Here is a 9,313-nt window from a genome sequence, read left to right as displayed (position 1 = left end):
CACTCCTCTAAAACATTTACAGAGCAGCCGACTTTTTATAGAGCAGGTGGACTCTTTTTAATAACTAGGTGAGTGGGTTTTATTTTTAAGTTTTACTGTAAAGGGGCCACACTTCAGATTTTTATTTATAAATTATGACCTACCTCATGCTGGTCTATAATATAAAATTCTAATGAAAAACTGGGGTTTTGTGGCTGGAAAAAAGCCAAATATGTAGAAGTTCGGGTTATGTGTGAGTGTGAAGTTTATTCTCTGCGCTTTTAAGGTAATGTAATGCAGAAAATAAATTGCAGTTTCCCAGTATCCAGCCATTGTACCTCCTTTCTTTCCAAAAAAAAAAAAAAAAAAAGTTGGAAATGATTTATAAATTGCCTTTTGGCTGTTCAGATGTAAACCACTAATTAGCTTAAATATACATAGTCAGTGCATTTAGTTTGCAAAATGGAAACCACTAAGCTATAAATACCGTACGCACTCACTGGTGTTTACATTTAACATTTTTATTTACAGACTCTTGTCTATGCTGCATGATGGTTCACACTTCCCCAGAATTGTTAATCAGATGGTAAAATAGCTTCAAAAACCTCTGCAACACCCCACTACGCTTTTTTCAAACTGGGTATTTCCATGCTGAACTTGTCAAAAGTAAAAAGAAATCCAAGTTTTTCTGCAGTTTAAGAGGAAACGTAGACACCCAATGAAGGGATCCATTTCAGGGGTATCATGTGGACCATTTTTCTTACTCAACCAAATTAACCCTGGTCTCAAAGGGTCAGAAGGGACCTAAAATAGTTATAAACTCTCACTTATGGTGGTGAACCAGGCAACTTCAAATTGGGACGTCTTGGTTTCAAACTGCTCCTCAGAAGATTTATTTCATTTTCCCATTCGAGTAGCTCTACAGAAGCTAACATTCACCTTTACAGTGATATTATCCTGTATAATGTTATGTCATCACCTCTCTAAACCTTTGTTTAATGGTGCAGCAGAGTTATATAGCGCAGCAAACTGAATGTCCTCTATGCTGTTCGGTCATGGACACGTTGTCTGTTCAATATTTTCCATTTAGTTGAGTCATGAACAGAAATTTGAACCTGCTCCGCTGATTCCTTAAGTTTTGCCGCAGGCATTTTTTAAACCCTGCTGAGCATTTTGTGTTGTGATCTCGATGTAATGCGTGTTTTTAGTGTGAGTAGTCTGAGTTTCTACAGAAAATTTGTTCACACTGATCATGCTTTGACTCCGGTTTAACATATTCCAATTTTATTCAAATTGTGAAACATGTTTTAATGTCTTTCTAATCCACATTTCTAATCAAATTAGTTTTATTTAAATCCAGCTTTTCAAAATAATGCTCCTTTTAGGTCACAGTTCACAAACCTTTTATTGTTTGTAAGAGAAGTAGCAGAAACTAACTTTCAAAACTTAAAGATAAAGATTGCTAAATATGAGTCAAGAATCACATTTCCCAATATTGGGCTTCCATGGACATCACATTTAAAAAAAAATTAAAGGTAAACTTTTTCAGCCCACATTAATGCATCTCAATGATTTAGAATATGTATTGTACAACAATGAAAAGTTGATTTCAGTTCTTCCATTAACCATTAAAAATTGAAACCAAGTAATATATTCCAAGCTTTTATTTGTGTTCATTTTTATAAATATAACAAAAATGAAGTTTATCTTAAAGTTATACCAATAAAACCAGTAAAAACTGCATCAATGCAATGTGGCATACAATTTAATTGTCTGTTATTCTCAATGTTATATTGCAGTCTTTTTTATGTCCTTCGGTGTGTTTATGTCTATAAAACTACAGATTATGGCTCCAAATCAAACCATAGTTATTGTGACTATACATTTAATGGAGTTATAAATCTATATTTCCTTACATTAGACTATAGAGAACATTCTTTCAGTCAAGAAGTATACAAAGAGACCCGTGGTCGGTTGGCAGACAGCTTCTGTGTGAACCTGAAAGCTGGCAGCATGAAAAGACAAAAGATGTGAAAGTCTGGAAGGATGAAGGGGCAAAGAGTTAGCATTTATTTTCTTTACTGTTTGTAGAAAAGGGAAAACATTTCATTGAAATCATAATGCAACAAGTAATGCAACGTTCTTCCTGTACAAGTACAAAAAGTAAGGGTAATTATACTTTTAGGTTGCTGTGTCAATGTGGTTTAGCTATGTATGTCATATTCTCACCTCATTTCCTCATATCCCAATGTCTTATTTTTCACTCTGAGTCACAGTTATATCACAGACAGCAGAAATCTACTTCTTCACCTCACTTACTCATTTGAAAAGTCTGAAAATACCAATTGACTTTTTTTTTGTTCTGAAGTGACAAATACATTGGGCTTTATTATTTGCTGTGATGCCACAGGTCAAAACACGACGAAGCCAAACACAATGCCTCCCTTGTGAAAGACAACACAACTGACCTGTAAGCAGGAGAGGCAGGAAATATTATTAGTTGTAATAAGTAGGTGTCTTTTGGCAACAGCCCTGTCAAGTAAGTGCCAAGTTGGCTGACTGCTCCGCCGCATATGATGGGACCAGTGTTACAGCGAAAGGGTCCCGCTGGACTCAGTCCCCAAAAATAATCCCCAGTAGTCCATTTATCCCCTCTGGCAACCTGAAACCATGCAGGGTATGTGTTATTGCTTCTATTATTAGTTTACTGTGTAGTTATTTATAAATGGACACAGCTGATCGGCGATGATTGGATTTCCAAAGACTCCTGTTACACCATGTGTTAAAGAGAAAGAGAAGAAACAAAAGAGACCTAACTTAGTTTATGATATTATTATGTTGAAGTCAGATAGTATTTTCAATTTATGACTTGTTAGGTATGCCATCGTTTTCTCATGCAATTCCGCTCAATTCTCATCGCCCTTCAGGGCTCTGACTGGGCTTTCTCCCATTGAGATGGATTTCTCTGGTAGAATTTCTGGTAAGCTTCATAGTGTTGAACTGGCACATTGCATGCGTTGTTGCCAAACGTTAACGATTGGGTAAAAGTTTATAACTTCTGCAGAGTCTACTACAGGAAGTAATCGTTTCTCAATAGCCGAGGGTATGGCAGTGGCAAAATTATGTTCTGTAGTTGTTTTACTGTGGGAGGAACTAGTGCAATTCATAAAATAGATGGCATTATCAGGAAAGAATATTAAATTTAGAGAGTCTTAAATGGATATGCGCCGATCGACTTTTTTCACCTAATCAGATATCCGAAGCTTAGAATCAGCCAATACCGATCCGATACAGAAAAAAAGCACTGAACTGACTTAAAACATTTCTTTCGTTTTTTTAAACACAAACATAAATGTACTGGACTACAAATTTATTTTATTACTTTGCAGCCATCCAGCACACTTAAATACACCAGTAGCTTCACAAGCTTGGTTAAACATGTAAAAACAATGCTTCTGTAATTTGTTCAGTCAGTGCAATTAAGCTATATAAAATAAATAATAAAGAAACAGAAACTGACAAAAACAATAGGTTCACTGCCTTGTTCAAACGTAAAAACTACAACAAAACCTTTCAAATAGTTCAGAAATTCTAAATATGTGAAATAATAAATAATAAAGCATGACTTTGCTCAGAGCATAAATCATAGAATTAGACAGGATAGATCTGCCCTTACAGATCGGGTACATTATCATCGATACTCTAGAATGTTTTATAAAAATATATATATAAGGAGCGATACAGATGTTAATATCGGATCAGTGTATCTCTGGTCTAAAAACAGCAGCCAAAGAGGAAAATGAACATGTTGGAATTCAGTCTTAAAAACACATCCGTATAAATGTACAAATAATGGAGGGAAAGTGTTCGGCACAATTCAGGGAGAATTGGTTTGAGATTGTTGTTTCTTTCGTAAAACCTTTCATAAACCCAGAATGATGACTTACATCTAGGGTCACTCAGGCCAATCATAAGTAGATATGGTGATATCCAGAAACGGCAGGAAGTGCGGTAACAACACTGACTTCAGCACTCAGCATAAAACCTGCGTCAGAACTCTTTGCATACTAGTTTCTTTTTTCTTTTCTTTTTTTTAAACAATGACCGTGGACAAAATGAGTGCATTAATCTCATGTTAGGCTGAATAAATGGTTAAAATTCAACAACAATATCCCGCCTTCTTACTTTTCTTGTCTGCAAAATGATCAGTCTTGTTTGAGCTTTTGAATCCTGCAGCTTGCTGCCTGGGCACACAAACCACACATCATCACCACATCATTACCTCGAGCTGCAAAGCTGACTTGTCCCTAAACAAGTCAGCTGCTGCTTAGCTGTGACTGCGGGGAGCCAGTGAGGTGTAAAAGATTTCAACACCCCTCATCATATTGTTACTAAATACATGGAGATGAGGGAAAAAGTTTTTTTAATCCCACCTTAAAGTGTTTTGCGAAAGGGTATCATGATATTTTATAAATTTTTTGATTCTTTCATCTCTCTAAATAAGTCATGAAAAACCACTTAAGTGCTGGGTTTTGTTATCATTAACAACATCAAATTTAAATTTTAAACAGGTTGATTGATGCTCTATGAACTGAGCTCTTCAACTAGCTCACCCTGTATTTCAGGTTTCCTCCGCCCAACCGTTGGTCTAATCTCATACCAGTCGTAAATTTAAACCAAAAACATGAATTTGGCTCTACAGAGCCAGAAAATGAGGCTTTGCCAGCTAACCAGCAATTTCCAAGAAAACCATTTTACGTTAGAGGTTGACAGCCAATAGCAGGAGCTTTTGATGATATTGTGTCTCTGACAATGAAACAGACTTCAGATGCAAAAAGGTTTTGTGAAAAAACAAGCCAGTTCCCAGAAGTGCTCTTTGTTTGTTCAGGTATTTCTATGCAAAACTGCCTCCTGTTAACTCTGTCACTGGAAAAACAATCTGTCGGCTGTGAGATTAATTTACCCAGATATAAATTGGGAGTGTAAATGTTGTCTGTATTGCAGTGTTTTAATTAGTAATGATGACAGGATGCTTAACTCAATTATGGCGGCTTTATCATAATTGTTGTATACTTACCAGCCGTGTAACATGCCATTATTTGATTTAACTGCGCTCAAATCAAGGGAACAATGAAAGAGGTTGGGAACAAGGTTTTGGAGATGATACATTTGGATTGTGGTACCACAGAGACCATGTTTATGTCAATGCAATTTAGAGGGACCAATTCATTTAACAGTAATGTCTTTGGACTCCTCCCACCCACAGTGAGAGTGCTAGCATGCTCATAGTAAAGGGGGGTTTATTTCGACACTATTGTGCTTTATCATCCTGGATTATGCAGCCTATTGCCCATGTATTTTGTGGTCTACCCTTGTGGCTTTTCATTTGTTTAATATAACTAAAAACAATTATATATATATATATATATATATATATATATATATATATATATATATATATATATATATATATATATATATATATATATATAAATTCTGACAAAAGTGGTGGTTTGAGAAAACTCAGTATTTGTGCTTGCATGTCTACATGCAAACAGAGATTACAGTCTGAGAAAAATAATACGACAATATATCCACATAACTTGTGTTCGTTATTGTCTTGTGTTTTGTTAATTTTATATTCTAATAGGCTATTCAAAAGTAGCTTAACCTATATATCTGTCCACACAAATTAACCTACTGGCGTTTAATTCCCAACAGGAAGTTGTGGTTGTTTTGAAACGATCTGATTGGCTGAAATAGGTTTCAGGTTTGCGCCACACTGCCCCCTGTGGGCTTGGCATGTTTAAAACAACACTCGGGTGGATTTGTGAGGATTGATGAGGATGAAAACTTTTCTGAAACTGATCCGTCTGCACAATGTAATTTAAAAAAAAAAAAGATGTCAACAACATGACAGGAGTGCTTAGAAATGGAAGTATCCTGTGACTTCCTGTTTGTTTGAATTATAATTGTTTGCTGCATTATAAATTGAATTGAGTTGAATTTTTATTTAATTTAATATGAAACAGAGGCCCATATCTTCAAAATGTTAACGGCAGGGAAATTGTCATTAAAGTTAGGTGGACCTCTGTTAAAGTCAAAAGATTGTCTTAAGTCAAATTATTCCTCATCTGAATTTTTCCAAAGCAATAGTCAGAGCAGTAATGAAAACATTTAAAACAATCTAAACTGAGCCAAACAAACAGAGAGCGGTAGGAAAATCTGAAAAACTAACTGATGGAGAGCTGCAGCAAAGAGTGGGGTCACAAACTCTCCACAACAATGATTTATTTTCAGCCCTTTGTGTACATCCTTACTAGGGATGCATGAACAAGCAAGTACTGATTATGCATAGATGGATGTTATCTGGTTTTAATAGAGTTTGATCCTGGACTGATTTTGTTTGTGCGTGGAAAACTAATCCATGGTACATTTATATTTTAGGTTGGTTTAGGTTGGAGCAAGGCATCCAGTATGTGCTGCATATGTTTTTGTGTTTGTGTTTTTTTACCTTCACTGTTATGATCATCTGTGCTTAAAGCACAAAAATATGCTAAAACATAGTTTTATCCCTAATCTCTGCAGTCTGTTGCTTTGAGAAGCAGGGAACAGGTAGATGTGAAAATGATTTATGTTGATGAAAGCTTTTCATCATTTCAGAGAAAACTCATTTTAGAATCTCTTTTGCAAGATCTTGGTGTGGACCGAGAAAGCCGTCTTCCTTTTATAAAATGTCATACAGTGGAAAACATGACAGGGTGCGGTTTTGCGTATCTCACATTAGATAATGTGCAAGCTTGATGTGAAACACAGTCATGTGGTCGTGCTTTTTTTTTTGTTGTTGCTCGGCATGGAAAATGTGACTGATCGCAGTGCGACATTCGCTGGCCCAGATGAAAGATCCAAACCACTTCCTGTCTTCAGCAAAGGTGCAGATGCAGAGTCACATTCACAGAGGCACAGGAAACTCTCAACCTTAAGTAACCTTGGAAACAAGTCGTCATGCATATATTCATTTAGCAGGGCACATGTGACTGTTTGAATTACAAATCAACTCCCCCTCCCCCTCATTTACTAATTACTGTTTTAGTCTTGAATATTCACCGGACCGCCATCTCTCACCTCATTTCATAAGCTCAAGATTTAATAAATGGAAAAGCGTTGCTGCTGATTGCTTCTGAGAGGGAACAGCACAGATGGACACACTGCAGTCTCAACAGCTTGAAAAGCAACATGTCCAGCAATGGCAAGGAGGGACGCTGCCAAAACACTCAACAGCCTGTCGACCTTTGCTTCTTCACCTCCTGCATATTTATCAGCTTCTACTTTTAGCATACAACATGGAACAAGACAGTTTAAAGTACCTCTAACCTCTCGATGAACTGTTAATCTTTTTTCTTAAATCTTATTTTGAGTCAGAAGACACTTTATTTGAATGTGCAAGTTCAATAAAGATGTCTGATTGTTTGTCTTGAACAAAAAAGTACAAAACTGTCAGCCCAGTTTGCCAATACAATCTGGTGTGTCCCTCAGAAGTGCTGTCACGCTGTTGTGTTTTTTTTTTGTTTGTTTGTTTTGTTTTGTTTATTTTACTGGATGGAAATTTGGTTTCCTGTCTAAATGTTTACTCTACATTGAAAGCATTTAAAAACATGGGGTGTCACCACTGGACGTGAATTTCATGTTCGAAACCAGTGCGAGGAGAAAGCCCCTGACTTCCTGTTCGGTACAGTGAGGTCACAAAGAGTTGATTCGACATTAAAGTGCCTTGCAAAAATATACTGCTCAAAAAAATAAAGGGAACACTCAAATAACACATCCTAGATCTGAATGAATGAAATATTCTCATTGAATACTTTGTTCTGTACAAAGTTGAATGTGCTAACAACAAAATCACACAAAAATCATCAATGAAAATCAAATTTATTAACCAATGGAGGCCTGGATTTGGAGCCACACACAAAATTAAAGTGAAATGTTCCCTTTATTTTTTTGAGCAGTATATTTCTATCCTTTCAACTTTTTTCACATTTTGTCAAATTGCACATTTATATCTCAATGTATTTTACTGGAATCTTGTCATGGCCCAACACAGAGTAGCACATAATGGCCAATGGAAGAAAAACTACCATGTTTAGAAAATGTTTCATGAATATTTAACATAAAAAGTAATTAAATTTTTGTGTGGATGTGTAGATTTCTTTCTAAATTGTAACAATTCTTCATGGGAATAAATCCTTTCCCTTTAAGGCTGTTTATAACCATGTAGCTAGTAATACATTTGTAAAAAAAAAAAAAACAATCATGAATTTAGCAGTGATGATTGCAGCCATGAAATGTCCTCTCTCCGAACTCCAAATAGATTCTGGTTGGAGGACATAGACCAGCATAAGTTCAATATTTCTTCAAATATTCCTTTTTTATTATTTCATTTCATTAAGAGTTTAACTCCCTTCTGTCAGCTGGAGTTAGTTTTCTTTAGTTGTTCTTTTACCTACTAAGCTGTTTAATCATAGTGTCTGTAAACTATATAACTGGAATTAGGATTCTATAAAAAAAATGGATCTATAAGAACTTTGTATTCAAGATGACCAATTAAGATTTTTTTTAAAACTTAAGCTTCATTATTAGTTTCGGCAAAGCAGAAAGTTTTCCAACGTAGTCATTTTTGCTTTATTTGTCACTTTCAATCAACCGCATCAATAGTGGTCTTTAGTTTCTCTTGTGAAGTTGTATCGTTCACTTCAATGTTTCAGATCATCAAACAGATTTTAATAAGTTTTTCCAGAAATGTATTTATTTATCAGAGTGAGATTCATTTAGATTCATCAAACCAAGTGTTTCATTTTCAATATTTATTTTTGGTCATTTTAATTATTATGGTCCACAGCCAGTGCGAACCAAAAATTCAGTTTATCAGGAAACTAGAATATTACACCACATCAATGTAAAACTGTTTTAAGAACAGAATTGTAACGTTATGGTTTTCACAACCATGGGGAAGACTGATGACCCGACACCCTCCACAAAAAGCATATCAAGGGAAAGTTGAGTGGAAGGACAAAGTGTGCAAAAGCAACAGTGACAACCTTAGTTGTCATTCTTACAATTATCACTTTAAAAATATCACTCAGTGTGTAATGTGTATTTTTCAAGGATTGAAGGATTTATTTTTTTTTTTTTTATTGTCATACCATTTTGCTTGATTGTGGTACAAAATTTGGACTCAGGTCCCAGATTAAGAAATTTACTATACAATAAATAAATAAATAAATAAATAAATAAAGTAATTTATGTGATACATAGATATGTGTGTGAGTGTAGATAATAT

Source organism: Poecilia latipinna, unplaced genomic scaffold, assembly GCF_001443285.1.
Source record: "Poecilia latipinna isolate Pla-1442-1.1 unplaced genomic scaffold, P_latipinna-1.0 Scaffold1160, whole genome shotgun sequence".
NCBI classification, from domain to species: Eukaryota; Metazoa; Chordata; class Actinopteri; order Cyprinodontiformes; family Poeciliidae; genus Poecilia; species Poecilia latipinna.
This window is presented reverse-complemented; position numbering follows the sequence as displayed.